This window comes from Lissotriton helveticus, chromosome 7 (assembly GCF_964261635.1).
Source record: "Lissotriton helveticus chromosome 7, aLisHel1.1, whole genome shotgun sequence".
Lineage (NCBI taxonomy): Eukaryota > Metazoa > Chordata > Amphibia > Caudata > Salamandridae > Lissotriton > Lissotriton helveticus.
Window position 1 is genome coordinate 299,312,636 of NC_136068.1, and position 18,337 is coordinate 299,330,972.

Here is an 18,337-nt window from a genome sequence, read left to right on the forward strand (position 1 = left end):
CCATAATTTATTATAAGCTATGGTGACTAACCCATAGTTTATGAACATGTCCTTATTAGGGGTGCCTTCTAATGGAGCTATATGGTCCACCTCTAATACGCGGTCCGGACTAAACAGGCTATTTATCAGTGGGGAGAAGACAGACATGACGGCTCGTAACGAGGGACTAAAAAGTCAGCACTGCCTATCTTATCACTAGGTGCAAAGACCGTACAGAATATTTCTATTCAACGTTGTTTGCAGGCAGTGAATACCTCATGGATCGAAAAAAAAATATAAAAACCAAACGACCAATAAATAACAATGGGGAGAATGAGTAGGTCCGCAAAGATCTGCGTTACCTACCCTTTTCACTATCTGCAAAAAGGGTGGTCTCTTCCCTGCTTGCAGACAGGGAATCTCCAGGAAACAATAGTTTTGCGAACAACAGTTCAGTTTCAAGCAATTATTGAGTGGGGGAGAAAAAAATAAGCACGGCTGCTACCCTACCTATCCTCCACTGTTTGCAAAGAGAGAGAGAGCCTGTTGTTTCTCCGTTTGCAGACAGTGAATCTCCAAATAAAAATAAACAGAGCAATACTAGTATTTTTGAACAAACAAACAATCAAGCAAATTTTTCGCAACTTGTCGTGGTAACACGACCTTACCCGGACCGCATGGACAGTTTCGTGTCTTCCGAATCCAGCGCCCGATCGTCCTCTTTTTCTCGTATTTCTCACGGCACTCCTGATGGTTCCCAGTCAGGACCGTAGATCACTCGAGAGAGGTCTGTTCGGAACTAGTGAAGTTCGGATGATCGGCTGCCAGACGAGGGTCTATTGGGCAAGAGCTCTCCCGATCGTTGCAGTCGTTCACTCTGTCGTTGGGACCTCTCCCACTGGATCCACGAGTCGCTGATGGGCCCCACGCTTGGGACGCCAATTGTAAAAACCTTATTCGGGTCGGGGACAATCGATATTTGCCCGGCAGTATTGCCTCTGTGACCCTCTAGTTATTTAATCAAATGAAGAGGCAGGCGCTGGAGACTGGAAAGCAGGAAACAAGGTTTTTTTATTCTCTCCGGAGGAGAACACAACGAAACGGACAGAAGGTAACGTTCTGAGGTGCTCTAACTTACGTTTGAGGCCTGGCCCCTTATATACAGTGTTTATGGTTTTTATTACAGTTTACATACATGTGACAAAGCTTTGATATACGGAAAGACATACCCGGAATCCCCCTTTTGGGGCCCGTTCCCACACACATTTACAGTTGAAATCCCCACCCTAGTCATAACAGGTGATGAGTATCACGCAGCTGGATATTCCGCCGATTCACGGAATGTGGGGGGTTTGATCGGATCTCATGGAGTGGGGGCTTTGATCAACCCGGGGATCCTTTGATGGGGGAAGCTTCCTATTGTACGGGGAGGGGCAAGGAATGGTATCGGCAGAGCTGGGTGTCGGCCTGGGAACGGGGAAGACAAAACGGGCACACAGGGAAAAAAGGGGGTTTGCATCTAAGGGCCGGAGATCATGAAAGGGAGGCGGGGAGGTGTCGCGCTGGGAACAGGATGAGGGCCTGGGGCAGAGCAGCGCCGAAGAGGGGTTTACGACTCAAGGCAGGTGCAAGCGGGGGGGGGGGGGGGGTGGTCAGCGCGCAGGCTTAGTGAAGGCGAAGGGCTATGTCAGGGGCCAGCGGCATGCGAAAGGGTTCGTTCTGATCGGGGCATCTTAAAAAAATGGCGGGCGCGCACGACAAAAGTGTGGCATTAGGGGAAGGGGCAAGATGGCGCAGATAATGTTCACCAAAACGTACTAATTTTCCACAGAGGTTAGCAGCCTACAGCCTAGCAGCCTACATGCCCACGGGAAAACTGGTTGGGGCACAGGTCTCTCCCCTCTCGCTTCCTGAACAAAGCGCAAAACGTCATATGCCCACCAAAGGCAGCTTCGCCTTTGAAGTTCGCCTTTTTGGTTAACACCCTGAGGGGCTTCCTGTGAAGGGGAGGTAATAGCAGGCTGCTTTTGTTCCTAAGCCTGGGAATTGTTCACACGACTCTCCAGGTGGGCAAAAAACAGTTTGTTGGCCAGTGACCATATGAAGCTACTTGATAAACTGGGTCACAGAGTGACAACTTTCTAAAAGTTGCATTTCTTTCTAAGTGACATTAAATTATACGTGGGCATCAAGTCTGGTGTAATTCCAAAATTAATTTGATACCTTACAGTACCCAGATAGATAGTCCCATTCAGAAGTTACTCAGGCTGAGGGATCAGCCTGTAACACTGTGTTATCGAATGGGGCTACTACAACTTCCACAGCAAAACGACAATTTAAAAGTGTTGCTGTTAACACACATATAAAAATATATGTCCGTTTTGACCTGTTTCATCTCCTACTGGCAGTACCAAGTGGGGCCCATCGGGGTGAGGTGTTGCCAGCTTGCGGCTGCGACGGAAAGTCTCCGCAAGACCTGGCACACTTTTTATTTTTCTGTCCTTATTATATAACACCCCGGCAGTTATATTTAAAGCCTTGCCTTAAAAAACTGAATTTTGCACAGATAAAACCAGCACTTTATTACCTTCAATTATTGAAATGCGATTGCACTTTATTTGTCTGTAGTTTCCTGAAACTAGCAATCACCTTCAGGAAAAGCATGGAGGGATAATTATGCTGCTAATGCCCTAGGCATTTTTAATCTTTTATTGCATAGAAATTATTTATATATTTTTAAACTGTTTATGCTGCCTGTTGCTTCTGTCTTTTACATTGTCTGAAGAAACTTGTGCTTTACAAATGAATTATCCGGACTGTTTTTAACTGTTTGTTGATGAACTGCTCTTTTATGATTGTAATGTTTACAATCGAATAAAGATATTTTATTTGATTTGATATGTCCTACTTACTAATATACAGCTCCCTGCCTTTTGCCTCAATAGGCCTTCTTAGGGGAGACTTACATATATTGCTAGGGAAAGTGGGATCTTTGCCATTAGTTTAACCACATCGATGCTGATGACGGAACCGCTCCGTCATCAGCCACGGTGGCGCTGTGCTGATGACGGAGCGGTTCCGTCATGGCCCGCCAGACGCACCTGCGCGGCGCGTTCTATTGTGCGGGCGGGGCCATGACGGAACCGCTCCGTCATCAGTACAGCTCACCCGAGGCTGGTGACGGAACGGTTCCATCACCAGCGTGTGAGCGCAGTGCGGCCCCTCCGCCCCCTTAGCGCTGCGGCGGAATAGCCGCCACAGCGAAGGTGTTAAACAGCAAAGACAAATTAGCAGTGTTACCACTGCCCTTCCACTCTGCAGCGGCAGGCTCAGAGTCATTTTGTATATTGTCACCAGCAGGTTGGCACAAGAAAGCTGTTGCCTGGGTGGACACTCTGCCTTACCTGCCCTGGGTATCATATACTAGGGACTTATAAGTAACTCAGTCCTTTACCAATTGGGGATAGCCAATTCAAGATACAGTTTGTAATGGGTTAGTACAGTGGTACTGAGGTCTAGTTAGCAGGCCTTAGTGCACTCTCAGAGTTGATAAACTTGCAGCATCAGTCCAAAAATGTTTGCTTTTATGTCAGTGTTTCATAGTTAATGCCAGCAGCCCAGAGTCAGTGCCTCTGAGGTTTATAGTAGCAGTGTTCTCCATGTAAATGTCTCCATGGCAGTGCCCCTTTGTCAGTGTCCCCATGTCCATATCCTCTAGTCAATCTCTCAGGGCCTAATTACGAGTCTGGCGGTCTGAGGACCTCCAGACCAGTGGTGGTGGCGGTCCACTTGCCCTATTACGACTTGTACGGTTGGACCGTAATTGGAAACGCCATTCCCTGGTGGGGGTGCGGCAGTCAGGGGCTATGTATTATGCAGGTGGTGCCGCTGTGGCACTGCCATGCATTTTCCAGATCACCAGCGGTTTCATGGAGGTCTTTCCTTCATGATAAGGCTGGCAGTGCTGAAAGAAACGTGGCCCTACAGGGCCCCCTGTGCCCCCTCAGCCCGGGATGCATGTAGAGGGGCACAACATGTGCCCCCCTGTGTGCATGCACCCAGCTTCCTGCACAGCATGGCCTTTTGGGTCAATGCCGTGCAGAAACATCGTGTGGTGCTCCAATTACTGTGTCTCTTTCAAGGCACCTCCTCCTTTGAAAGATGCATCACAGCAGGACTGCCAAGCCACCTGCTTGCCAGTCCACACAATTGAGCGTAATCTGGTGGGCGGGCGGCAGCGACCTTCGGTAGAGCAGTGGCACAGCACGCCGCCGCTCTACCAAAAGTCGTAATTAGGCCCTCAGTGTCTTTATCCCATTATTCATTATAGTATTCAAGTGTCATATCTCAGTGCCATATGTCGGTGCCACTTTCTCTATGCCAGTGACTCATTGGTAGTGTATGATTGTCAGATCCCCATTGTCAGTCTTCCCATGTCATTGTTCCTGTTCCGGGTCTCATTGGCATTTTATCAGTGTTGCTGTGCGAGTGTCAGCATTCCTATGACATTATTACTGTGTCTATATTCCAATGTCAACATCACTACCAGCATCCTTGTATCAGTATGAATTTGTCCCTGTGCCTGGTGTTCTCCTTGTCAATGTCCCTCTATTAATGTGCATTTGTCAATGTCCTGTTTCTCCGTCTCTGTGTTATTGTTTCCATGTCACTGTCCAAGGATCTGAGTGTTGGTTGTCTGGTGACCCCTAGTAAATGTCTGTTTTAGTGTTGGTGAACTCAAGTGAGAGCCCGGGTGTCTCCATTTGAGCGGCCCTGCATCAAAATAATTACTCCAGTATCTACATGACACTGAAAGTGACCTCATGTCATTGTTGCCTGTTTCGTGTCCCAGTGTCAGTGATAGACTCAGTGTACCATGTTTGCACCACAGTGTCCTTGCCTACTTGTCCACATGTCTGCATCTCAATGTCAGTGCCCCATCTCAAAGTTCTCAATGCTGACATGCTGATTGGCTTTACTAAGATAATACAGCACCAGGCCACTTCAAACCATTGTTGGGTCACAGAAGGAGATGAGGATGTAATTTAAGTACAGTTGGCTCTTCCATCAACTCTAGTCTTTTAGTGTCTTTATTAATCTCATACTGTGGGTGTGCTTTGACATAATTAACGTGCACATGTTCCTCATGAACCATTGTTCGAATAAACAGAGCGTCTCATAATAACAACTCATATGCAGGGACTTCAAATTTACCCTGGTCAGGTAAAAGTAGCCTGCATTATCCTAATGATTCCATTGCATTTTGGTACATGTAGTTTTGCTTTTCCCTTTAAAATGCAGGACTGAAGGGACTAGAGTGAATGCAATACAAAAAATGGGAATTGACACAGTGATCAAAAGCAAGACAATTATCCAAAGGAGAAATTTCGAGATATTGTATATTCTTTAAAGATATTGATTAGTATTTGGAGAGGACACTCAACATCTGGCAAAAAAGGCTAACAATGTGCAGGAGAAAAGCCAATCTATGCTACGTTACTTTACATGAAAAGGGAGGAATCAAGTAGGAGGATGCAAATTCTATACATCAAAACAGGAACATATTTATAAAAAAAATAAAACAAGAAATTAAAAAATATAGGTTTAACTATTGTAATAATTACCCCTGTGGCCTTGAATTGACTATCGAAAATAATGGAGGATGAAAACCAGAATGCAGAAATTTACAAATCAAACATCATGGCTTGATTCATCTCACTCATTGGACCCACTGGAAGTGTCAATTAAATTAAATAAACATGCAGTGAAAGCATAAAGTCCGCAAACACAACAGCAGCACTAGATGAGTGAACATTACCTCTCAGAAGTAATAAGCAAAATAAAAATACAAATCCTGAGTATATATTATGGAAGACCATTGTTGAATTATCAACCTGTTTAGATACGTACAATGGCCTTCGAGTGAGTTGATCAATACTTCTGTAAATATTTCATGATACCACACTTAAGAATCTTGAATTTTACTTATATCCATCTCGTACACCTTTTTGATTTTTCTATGGATTGGTACAAGTGAGAATATAGGAAAGTTAAATATTATTTGTGGTGGATAGTATTCCATGAGAAGTAGTAAGGTCACGATCTTGTTAGATCTGGTTAAAGGTTTCAGTAATTTAATCACAAACTCATCCCACGGAAAGGCTTAATTTAAGAAAATGTGTAAAATGTGTAAAGGATGTATAGTACCAAAACAGCTAAAAAGTCAAAAACAATACACAAAAAAATCCCACTGTAGTTTTTTCAAAATAGAGACTAATTTAGTGGACAAAATGCCACAAAGACAGCAAAATCCAATAAGAGCAACCAGTGTTATGCATTTATAAAGATTTAAATGGCAATAGAGCCAAAAAGCACTCTGAGCTAAAGCGGGTCTACTGGTTTCAGTAGACCAGGACCTAAGCAAAACCAGGCTGACCTTGATGGAGCACAGGTCAGATACACCAACAAGGTTCAACCCAGTCGTAGGTGTTACTTTGCAACTTAGTCTCTTTTCTGGAAGAAAGAATCCTTCTGGGAAGCAAGGCAGCAGGCTGTATCCAAGGAAGGCGGGAGAAAGCTCAGAGCAGGAAAATTCAAATTTCACATCCAAGAAAATTGGTCAGATACCTTTGCACCTTTGCCATCACCAAACCTCAAGAAAATATCAGGAAATTGAATGATCATAACCTATGAAGATTCAACTTCCAATAGACGACATGAAGTTTGACTTGAATCTAGACTCTTGAATCTATTATATTTTTTTTGTAACTCTTTTTATTGGAAATAAAAACAAACAGACAAGGCAATAAAAGCAATACTACAGTCGGATGCGTGTTCAGGGAGGAAGGAAAGTGCATTACAATATAATACAGAGAATCATTAGTGCGAAGGGGGGGAGCAGGGGAGAAACCAGAGTCAAATAACATAGAAGCTAAAACAATACTAGGAATGTCGGGTCAGGGGGAAAGAGGAACATCCGGAGTCTCTGTAAGGGGAGGAGTGCATATATCTCCTCGGTAGGAGTTCCATTGACCCCAAATCTTACCCCATTTCTTAGGTCTCCCCCGCGCCACATATACCGTCTTCTCCCTAAACATACACCAGTCCATGCTCTCCTTCCATGCCAAGACCGTGGGCGGCCTCTGGGAACCCCACAGCTGCGCTATGTTTCTCTTGGCAATCATGTTTCCAAGGTTCGCCCACTGCATCTGCGCCACATCATAGTCATTTGGTTCCCATACATTCAACAGACAACGCCTGGCTTCAGGCGACAGCGCGACACCCGTGACCTCCTTCATCACAGCATGCACTCGATTCCAGAACACAACCACCAACACTCCCAAATTATATGAAGGAAAGTACCAAGTAGACCACAACCACGCTTACATAAACCATCCACAGAATAAACCATACGAATCAGGCGAGGGCCAGTGACGTAAATACGATGTAGGATCTTAAGCTGGACGAGTCGGAGACGGGCCGGAATAGCGACCTCCTTAGGTGAGGATATCGCCGTCCTCGTCATCCAACTCTAAACCATCTCTGGTCCAGACCTCCCTGAGTTGCGCCAGCAGGTCCGAGCGATCGTTAATCAATTTCTTATATATCAAAGAAATAGTGCTGTCGGGCACATAGCCATCGAGCACCCGGTCTTCAAGAGGGGAGGATTCCGGGATGTCAATACCATCAGGGAAAACCGAACTCAACGCATGGTGAATCTGCGCATACCGGAAGAATTCCCTAACACCCAGCTTATATTCTACCTTCAGCGCTTCAAAAGTCTTAATCCTGCCCTTGACCAAGAGATCGCCATCCCTACAAATACCAATCATATCCCACTTCTCAAATCCTTTCGTCTTCCACAGGCTACCCAATCTTTCGGACGCATAGAGCGGAGTCGCCTGGGTCAGTCGATCCCTCCATCCCATTGCCGCATTCGCACAGTGCCACACTCGTACCGCTATCTTAGTGGGTCCCGAGAGTTTTCCTCCAGCAGATTTGGAGTAAAGCGCCCTGTTATAATCCCCACCCGGTAGTAGCCACTTATCCATCTCGAAAGCGGGATTTAACGCTGGACCATACATTCCATGATTGATCGCTCCCATCTGACAGGCCCAATAATATCGCCTAATATCCGGAAGTGCGATACCGCCCTCTTACCAGGGAAGCGTTAGCTTGGGGAGAGCAATACGCGAACGCCCATCCCATATCAACCGCCTCAGCAAACTCTCCACCTCCCGGAAATAACTCGCCGGAATTACGTCAAACGTGTTCTGGATCGCGTATAAAAACCACGGCAAAGACATCATTTTAAAAAGAGCTGCACGCCCGAGGGGGGATAGTGGCAACCTGCGCCAACCCACAACGTCAGATCGCAACCGTTGGAGCAGATTACGATCGTAGCGAACCGTGGGTTCCAATGTTATGAAGACCCCCCGGTACTTAAATCCCATCTGCGTAACCTGGATGGGACATCCGCGCGGTAGAGGAGGGATGCCACCTGTGAGCACATATATGCAGGACTTGGTCCAATTAATCATAAGGCCGGAGTTCCTTCCGAACGAGTTTAGCACATCAAACAATATATTCAGCGACCTTTGGGGTGACGTGAGGTACAACAAAATGTCATCTGCGTAGAGCGATATGCGATCCTCAAATTACGGGGTCCACTGAATACCCCTCATCGATGGCTCCCATCGCAACCAAGCAGCTAGAGGTTCCAAGGCAAGGGCAAAAAGAAGCGGAGACAATGGGCATCCCTGCCGCGTACCCCTCCCAAGAACAAAGGGCTTAGAAACCCGACCATTCACCACAATCTGCGCCAATGGTTCCTCATACAGAAGTTTCACCCAGCCAATGAATCCAGGGCCAAAACCAAACTTCGCAAGAGCAGCCCAAAGGTATGGCCATTCCACTGTGTCAAAGGCCATCGTAGCGTCCAAGGAAGCCAAGATGGCCCGCTCACACAGAGACGACGCTCTCGCGAGAACGCCATGCAAGCGCCTCAAGTTCAGTGCTGTATTACGATGTGGAATGAACCCGGATTGATCCGGATGAATCAAGTCACTGATTACCTTTATCAAGCGATTTGCCAGCAACTTTGCGAGGATCTTAGGTTCTGCGTTTAGAAGGGAGATGGGCCTGTAGGACGCACAGCGATTCCGCGGCTTCCCTTCCTTATGAATCACCATGATGGTTGCAAGACGCTGATCATGAGGAAGGGAGCCAATGTCTCGCGATTCTAGGAACATATCACGAAGATAGGGCGCCATTTTGTCAGGACGCAACTTGTAAAGCTCGATGGGAAGACCATTAGGGCCCATAGCTTTTCCGGAACGGACAGAACGAATAGCGAAAGCCACCTCGTCAACCGAAAGTGCCGCATTCATCAATTCCCTATCTGAATCTGACAGACAAGGCAACGCAATTTCTCGCAACAGCAGATGGGAGTCCTCCTCAGGTCTGTCGGACACTGGGGAATACACATCCTGAAAATGTTCAGCAAAGCACTCAACAATCTCAACAGGGTCATTTAGTCGCACTCCATCAGGTCTCTCAATTACCGGAACCACACGACTCGCCCTCTCCTTTCTATCCAACCACGCAATCAGTTTCCCAGCCTTATCCCCCACATCATACAGTCGCCCCTGCTGCTCTCTACTCATAACTTTAGCGGCGTCTGTTACCAACGCCCTATAATCAAGTTGTTTAAGGCTGAGGACATGAATCTTGTCACGAGTAACACCCAGATCCAAATCCCTTTCCAGCTCAGCAATCTCGGTCTTGAGGCGGACCACTGCCTCATTTTTGCTTTTCTTGGCACCAACAATTAACGATAGTGCCTGTCCACGGATAACCGTCTTAAATGCCTCCCACAGTGAAACAGAAGAGGACACCGACCCCTCATTCTCAGCAAAGTACTGATCTAGAGACTTAACCAGCTCGGCACGGGTTTTGGGGTTACGGAGATACCAGGGATTAATCGGGGCCACCTGTCCCTCAGCACCCATACTCGCGTCCATCTGAAGCCAGAGAGGGGAGTGATCCGAGATACCCCAAGCCAAATGTCTAACTTCCCTAAATGACAAGGCCTGTGCTGCCGGCATTAAGACATTGTCTAGTCTGGAGAGACTACCGGGAGCACCCGAGTGGAATGTGTATTGTGCCTGTCCCGGATGCATCAACCTCCAACAGTCTATCAGTCCCAGCGTCTCCAGAAAGCCACTTAGCCAAGACTGTGATCTTGTGTGATCCCTAGGGGGATACCGATTTTCCCTACCGGAGACAACAGAATTGAAATCCCCACCCATCACCAGGATGCCATCCGGAAGCCCCAGAACTACTCGTCCCAAATCAGCAAAGGTCGTGGTCTGCAGACCAGGTGGGACATATACAGAAAACAGCGAGATAGTCCTCCCCTCCCACCTACCAGTGAGGACAGCATAACGCCCCCTGTCATCAAGGATTATGTCATCTACCTCCAGGGGGAGAGAGTTCTTAACTAGAACACCCAACCCTCTAGAGCCAGTAGTGAACCCAGAATGTACGGCAAGACGATATCCTCGCCGATTCATAGCGTAACAAGTGTTTCCAATCAAATGTGTCTCTTGTAATAACACTGCATCAGGGGAGAGGCGTCTCAACAGTTGCAACACTACTCCACGTTTTATCCTATCCCCCAACCCGTTAACATTCCAACACAGTAGTTTCAACCCCCTACCCCCCATCCCGGAAATGGATGCAAAACCCACCCCATAGCAAACACAACACCCAGATCCAGCAGTAAAACAATACATTGCCTTGAGAGAAAACGAAACACACCCAAACACCCCCCACCCCCCAACAGAACCCCGGTACAACCCCCCCCACCCGGCACCCCTGCGTTAGACTCGAAAGCCACCCCAACTTGCAGTGTGCCTGTCGCCCTAACATTAAACTAGTCTACAAAAAGAAACCAACCCAGAGGAGGAAAGAGTCCCTCTCCCCCCGCCACCCCCGGGTGTGTGCCATAAGTCACGCAAATGTAAAAGTCATCGAACCACAGTCATATGTTGTGCACAATGTTCGGAAACCGGAAACCACTTCTCATTCTTGCTCCGACAGGCCGCCTTCGGTTCCACCAGAATGTTCCGTGCGATCACGCCGCACAGGCAATATATCAAGCCAGTCACTCACCCTCTCAGGGCGGTCAAGGAAAAACGTCCGATCCTCATATTCAACACGGAGCCGGGTCGGGAAAAGCATCGCATATTTCAAATCCATGTCCCTCACTCGCCGCTTCACCCCCTGAAACCCCATCCTTTGCTTCTGGACGAACTGGGTGAAGTCCGGGTAGAAGCTCACCGTAGTGTTCTCGAACTTCATGGGGCCACCCGCCCGCGATGCCTGCAGGATAGCGTCTCTATCTCTAAAGTTAAAAATTCTAGCGATGATCGGCCGTGGAGGGGCACCCGGCATCGGCTTCCCTCCCGGCACTCTGTGCGCACGTTCCACCGCAAAGAATTTACTCAGGCCTCTGGGGGCAAGGTGATTTAGTATGAGGTCCTCAACAAGGAGATCTGCAGCAGGTTCATCGGAATTTTCAGGGACCCCAATGATACGTACATTGTTGCGTCTAGCCCGACTCTCAAAATCCTCCAGCCGACGAGCAAAGAGATCGTTGGAGGATCGTAGATTGCGAACCTCTGTCTGTAGATCAGACACATCAGTCGTGAGGCTGGAGGTCTTCAAATCTAAGGATTTGACCTCCTGGTTAGTCTTTGACAAGTCCACTCTGATTAAATTGACGTCGATGGCCACAGTGTCAAGCTTAAGGGCAAGAGCCTCATATTGCTGGCCAATGGAAGTTTTCATACCAGCAATGGCGCCCATGACATCCTGCAGTGTTAAATCAGCCAACGCAACAGGATCTTCACTTGCCTCTTCCTGAGCCCTATTCACGCCACCGGGGGACCCCTTGGGTTGGGTATAACGATCCATAACATTCGTTTGAATAGCACCCCCCCCCCGGTGAGTGGTCTTGGTTTTCCGTTTCTCGCTATTGGGTTTGCTCGCCATTTTGGGCAGTGTGCCCCCAAGGGGCGTTTGAGACCTGGTAAAAATGGCTCCTCACGATTCGCCCACCAGAGTCTCCAAAAGCAGAATTCAGCAGTTATATCCCAGCAACCATACACATGCTGCCTTCGGCACACGATGGATTCACGGGGTCCGGTTGCACCTCAGGTCACCAGAGCGGTCTCGAGATAGGATAATGCCAAGACCCAAAAACGAAACCGAAAGTCAACTCGAGGCTGTGATCAGGACTCCGCCGGCCGTTGTTGTTGAACTACTGCCTGGGCACTTTAACAACTCGAGCCCCGGGTAGCTCCATGGAGCAGGCCACAAAAGTTCAAAATGTCGTAGTTGCGGTTCCCGGAGTCCAAATCAAAATCTGAAAGCAGCTATTATATCAGCTGGGTTGCATCTTCAATAACCCGTCTTCGTACTCAGGATATGATTCAGGATAGATGCGGGAGGTGGCAAGGGTCTCGGGAGCCCTGTGCTCACGCGGCCATCTCGGATGCGCGCGAAGCTCCTCCTCCTTGAATCTATTATTGAGAAGTGGCATTGATTAAACATTGCATTTTTTCACGATGTAAAGAACGAGCTGAAGACGTCCTGCTTTTACATCCAGTTTTTAAAACTGTACTACAAAATATACTACTTCCAATGTTTATTAGGAATAATATAAGGACTGCAGTAGAGGTCTTAAGTTACGGCTCATTTTAATAATGTATGTTATAATCACATTTTTAACTATGGAACACCACTTCTATGCAATCAAAGCAAAACTTTGATGGGCAGGTCAACACAACAAAATACAATATAGTCAGTCATCGCACATGATATGTCCTTTGACTGTTAGATTATAGGATCCTCAGAAAGCTATCACTACACACCTCTGCCACTCAGGAAACCATGTTCCTAGTCAACTGCTTTCATTTGAAAATCTAATTCTTTCTTAGAGTTATTGCTTGGAACGGGGTCATTAAATTGAGATTGGGTACACCTCAACCAACGCAATTAATCCATTCTGGTTAGATCAAAACTATTCTGAAGGAATCCCTGCTCAACCTCCATTAGCTTTGGATCAAGGAGCAGATAATCCAGGGAGAAATGCATGCTAAAATCAAGCAGCACCAACAATTATAAAGTAAAGAATACAACACAATAATATTCCAAAATGAATAAACAAAAACAGAGAAAACATTTATAAGCAAAAAACACCAAGATCATCAGAAGAGGTTAAGGGATACTCACAACATTTATTTTTAAAGATTAAGGCAAAGAGTGCATACAAAAAGTAAAGACTTTTCAGGCAGGGTCCAGGAGTCAAACGCCCGGATTCTCCTTCCAGCAGGGTCTTCTTCTTCAAATGGAGTGTTCCCAAGTTGTGGAATGTTGTGAGGAGGTGGTGATGGTGATGTATTAGATTTATCCTGTGCACTAGCTTGTGACTGGAAAAATGTCACCAAGCAATCCTAACAATTTCCTCACAGTCGCCCATCTTGTTTTCCAGCACTCCCTCTTTGCCTTGCTGTAAGATTATCTAGGTGCCACCAGGCAGGCAGGCCTTTCTTCAGCTTCTTGGCCACTCCCCTACCTGGTAGGGTAAAAACAGGGTTTCCTGCTACTGTGGCTGAAGTCTAACTGTCCTGGGGATAAATATAAGACACCCTCCCAGGCATCTCCAAGTGAAAAGAGAGTGTTAAAGCTGCCATTTGTTCTGCCAACTGTTCCTGTCCACTCTCGGATAGTTAAATGATAATCAGTTAACACCTATTGGGCTTTTCTAGGCCTAGAGGCAAGTCTTCACCTCTAAATCAGAGTCGTTATCTCTCCTGTGTATTGCAGTTCTGGAAATCTGATTGGTGTCAGAACTAGTTTCCCCTCCGCCTGTGACTAGGGACGGGGTGTCTGTGAAGGGACCTGGTAATGTATACAAAGAACCCCTTAATGGCATCTTTAAGTCAAAAGAGCTAGTACTAAAGCTGCCCTCTATTCTACCAATGGTGCCTGTCCACTTCCAGATAGCTAATCCCTGCTAAGAGTTAACACCCATTGACCTTTCATGGGACCAGACGCAAGTAATTATCCTCTGAGCCAGGGTTGTGAAGTCTCCCAGCCAATAAGGTGTATTCTAGCTGTGGAGGTGTGATAATTGGCAGGACCGCTTTCACATCATTTCTGGGTAAGATTTTAACAGGGAACAACTTTAAAGGTCTTTCTGGCACTTATCTAATCAGTTGAGGGAAATCCCATCAAGGGCTACTAGGGAAAGGCCAGGCAGACAAAATGAAAACCTTTTGGGTTCTTTTTCACAGTCAAGACACACTAACTTTAACATGTATTGTGCCCTTGTGTTATATATTAGTGCCCTGACCAATGGCCTTATAAGGCATTGGTAGAGCTGAATACATAAAAACAGTCTTTTACTACACGGCAACCCCGTTTTTACCGGCCATGTGTCACTGCATACATTTCAACAAAAACATTGTTTTTGTACGTTACATTTCTAAAAATAGTGCAACACATGGTGCCTTGCAATGGCAAACCCTCTGCAAATGTTAACTGTTAATCGTACGTACTATGGGGTGAAACCTTTACCCAGACAAAATTAATATGTATTAAAAGTTTGAATCATGAAATGATACAGATAACAAGCTTTGCTGCATTATGCCACATTGTTTGCCCTGTCTTGCTACCTACTCCAGACAACAATGCTGAATAATTGGTTTCTCTATTACCACATGATTGCCAATGGCACTGACTGCAAGGGATGAAAGCTATACCAAAAGATTATTGGCTCCCAATGAGAAAGCATCATACTTGTTGCAGGATGGGGTGATGCAGTGAATCCTCTTGGCTTTTGGTTTAACGCCTAATGCAGAAAGAAAACAAACCCCCAGGCGGTATACAAGAGGCAGACTCAACGGAAGTGTCATAAAGACAATATACCCTTGGTGTTATTACTGAAATGGTTTTAAGTAACTGCACATAGAAATAAATCAAATTGACAAACTGTACCTTAAAGACTAAAATAAAAGGACATTGCTATTTGTGAACAATTAAGGGAGAGCACATACACACACAGTGTTCTTTTCCTTGAGAAATTATGTGTGAGTAGGTCTACAATGAGATATAAATTCTGGGCTTGGTCTCAGTGGAGAGAATTCTTACACAGCCATAGCCCCTAACCTGATGTAAACTAAATAGAGCTTATTGTTTATTAGCATAACAAACCACAATGAGATAAGGTAGCTTAATGGATTGCCTTGCTTTTAAGTACTGTCTTTTATTACAGAAATATCAGTAAAATCGTCAGCCTGCCTGTAGCTATCAGACTACTTCAAAAAGACTCAGACACTCATTTAGACAGCCTTGTAAATAGAGAGTGATATCAGAATCAGAGCAACACAATGGGCAGGGGCAGTATTTCCCCTGGACTTAGGTGTTTGGAGCATAAATCAGGAATAACTCATAGCAATATCCCAACTTTACATTTACATGGTAGCAGTGCTGCCAGCTCTCTGGTAGTGGTACCCTTTTCAGTATTCCCAGGATATAATACATCAGTTATTTATTACTCTAAATTAGTGATAGCGATAAATAGTTTATTATTCATTTTGTTCTGTTACCAGGTTAAACAATTGCCTCAATGTCAACTATAAAGGAGAACAAAATCGGAAAGTTTTCACAAATGAGAGAAACAAGAATTGTCTTCCACACATTAAATTAATGTTTCAAGAAAGTACAATTCAAAGTTGTTACAAATTATAATGTACCGAGAGGTGGACAGTTGGTCTTTCTACATAAACTATAAATGTGATGTTCTTCAAACAAGTGGATTAACGAAAAAACAGATTAAGATATATATATAACAAATTCATTAACTGTTCTAAAAGACAGAAGAAGGATTAATATCAGAGCAGGTGAGGCTATTGTGAGGGTCACTGACCAAGTTTTTGAAATGAAGGGTTCCCTCATTTCTAGGTCTCGGCTACCAGACAGTACAAGATGTTTGGTTGCAAAAGGCCTATTGTGTCCTTACCACGAACATACTGCAGGCTTTCAGCATGCCCATTGCATACAATTATTATGCTGTGTTATTACTCTTGCTGGCTTGCTTCATATCCAATGGCTTGCCTTCCTCTTCTCGTGTTTGTCCCTCCCCAGGAACTTATCCTCTTTACAATTCTTTTGACTGGTTGACATGTATCCTTCCACTGCTCACGTTCAGGACACTACTTTAAAAAAAATTCTAGTTAAGCACTTATTAAGAGTGCATGTGTTTCCTGCTCTCTACCATATGGTCTTCTACTACCACCAAATACCAACCCTGCTGTTTTTTTGTTCTCCCCTCTTGCACTGCTTACTCTGTCTCTTCTGTGTTTCTCCCCATGCCCACCATGCCCACCATGCTCCGTGTTGCTCTCTAGCTCATGCTCGTCCCTGTGTTGTTCTCTCCCTCATATGCTTCTCGATCTCTCATGTGCTATTCCCCCCCAAACTCCCCTGCCTCTATGCTCCATGTTTTCTCTCCTTTGTGTGCTTCTCTCCTACTTCCATGTTACTCTCACCCTTGTATGCTTTTTTTCACCCCTCCCCGTTCACCTGCGCCTGCATAACCCCCAACCCCTGTGATATTTATTTTTATTTTGCACTTCTGTGCTAAACAAAATTCATTTGTTAATTTACAGATGCATGTTATGACCGCCATATTTAATAAGGTAAAAATAAAGCAAACCATATCGTGTCTGGGTAATTTCATAGGGACACTCATGAGTGGTGACACGTGCATGCCTACCTTACCACATATGCACGCACCAGCAGAATAATGCAACCGCTAGCAGCGTCTACATCACTGCATATTTTTTCTTTTTGTTTAACGTATGCAGCACAATAATTAGCTTTTTCTTTGATGCTGCACAGCATCAGCAAAAAGCTTTGGTAAGGCCAAAAGGTGAGCAAAGTGAGTCCTATTGCCTTTTTTAATGCTTGTTTGAACTTGATGTTAATTATATGACCAATATGGCACACACAATCAAAACTAAAGCACATCAATTGGTCAGGCAATGTTTTTACCGAGGAAAGCAAGCAAAAGTCAAAATTGCGCAAGACACTACATAAGCTTTTGTAAAGTGAACGGTTTCTTGCATTCTGCTAGCTACATCTTGGCTCGGGCTTATAGAAACTTTAATGCCAGAGTCAAACTAGTTGGGGCAGTAGCATAATTTTTTAAAGCTGTGAAATTCTGTAGCTGATAAGTTTCTGGCCCAAATAAAATATTCCACTAACATCCATTGTGAATGAATATTTAATAAGGAAGTAGACATTTTTAAAAACTTAACTTTTTGTAAACTTTTTAACTTCAATAAATACTGTATTTGGTTTGTCCAAACCATTAAATGATAGACGTAATTTCATGCATAATGTACTATTACTCATATGGCAATGCACTTAGATAAATGTTTTAAACACAAACGACATGTTCTTTTAAGTGCACTTTAACATTTCATTTGTACTAATTTGCTAACTTCCTTGTATGGGCTAAAATAAGTTCAGTTTTGCTTCCTTAACAGTCACGGGGTTCAATAACAAGTTAAGAAGACTCTTTATCATAAAGGAAACATCTTAAAAATCTTTGATCTGCAGAAGTTCGGTACCAATATCCTTTATCATCAAGGAAGTGCAATTCAGTGTTACAGAACATCATTAATAAGTGTCCTAACTCGAACTGCATAGGAAAGAAGCAATAAATGGGCAACTTCTTTTGATTCTAAATAGCTGCTCTCTTCCACTCAAGACGCTCTACATTTAATTACTTCAATGCTCATTTTAATTATGTAAGTGAAATTACACAGTTATTGACAGTCTACACATGTTCAAGGCGATAAATTGGGGGATGCATTAGGGTCTTCCCAAAAAAGGTGCAATACCTTTCTACTTTTGGGCCTTTATGTTGGCTAGAAACTACATTGAGATCACTGAGAACTGTATTGAGAAAATACATCCGAGATGAGTATAGCCCTAGTTTGATTGTGGATGCTTGAATGAGTATTGATTCACACAAAGAAATGCCCTCAACAATATCTGAGTGGTTTATATATTTTTGGGGTATTTAGAACCACAAGGACTTAGCTATGGAATCATTTTGTAGATATACACCACTAAAAGCAGCTGAACGAATAGACTGCAAAGCTGTCAATGAACTTTCAAAACTAAATTTCAAATGTTACCTAAAAGTGTCACTAGTAGCTGTGGGTATGACTAATTAGACTCGTTGTGTGCACAATATAATAATGCAAGGGTATAACCT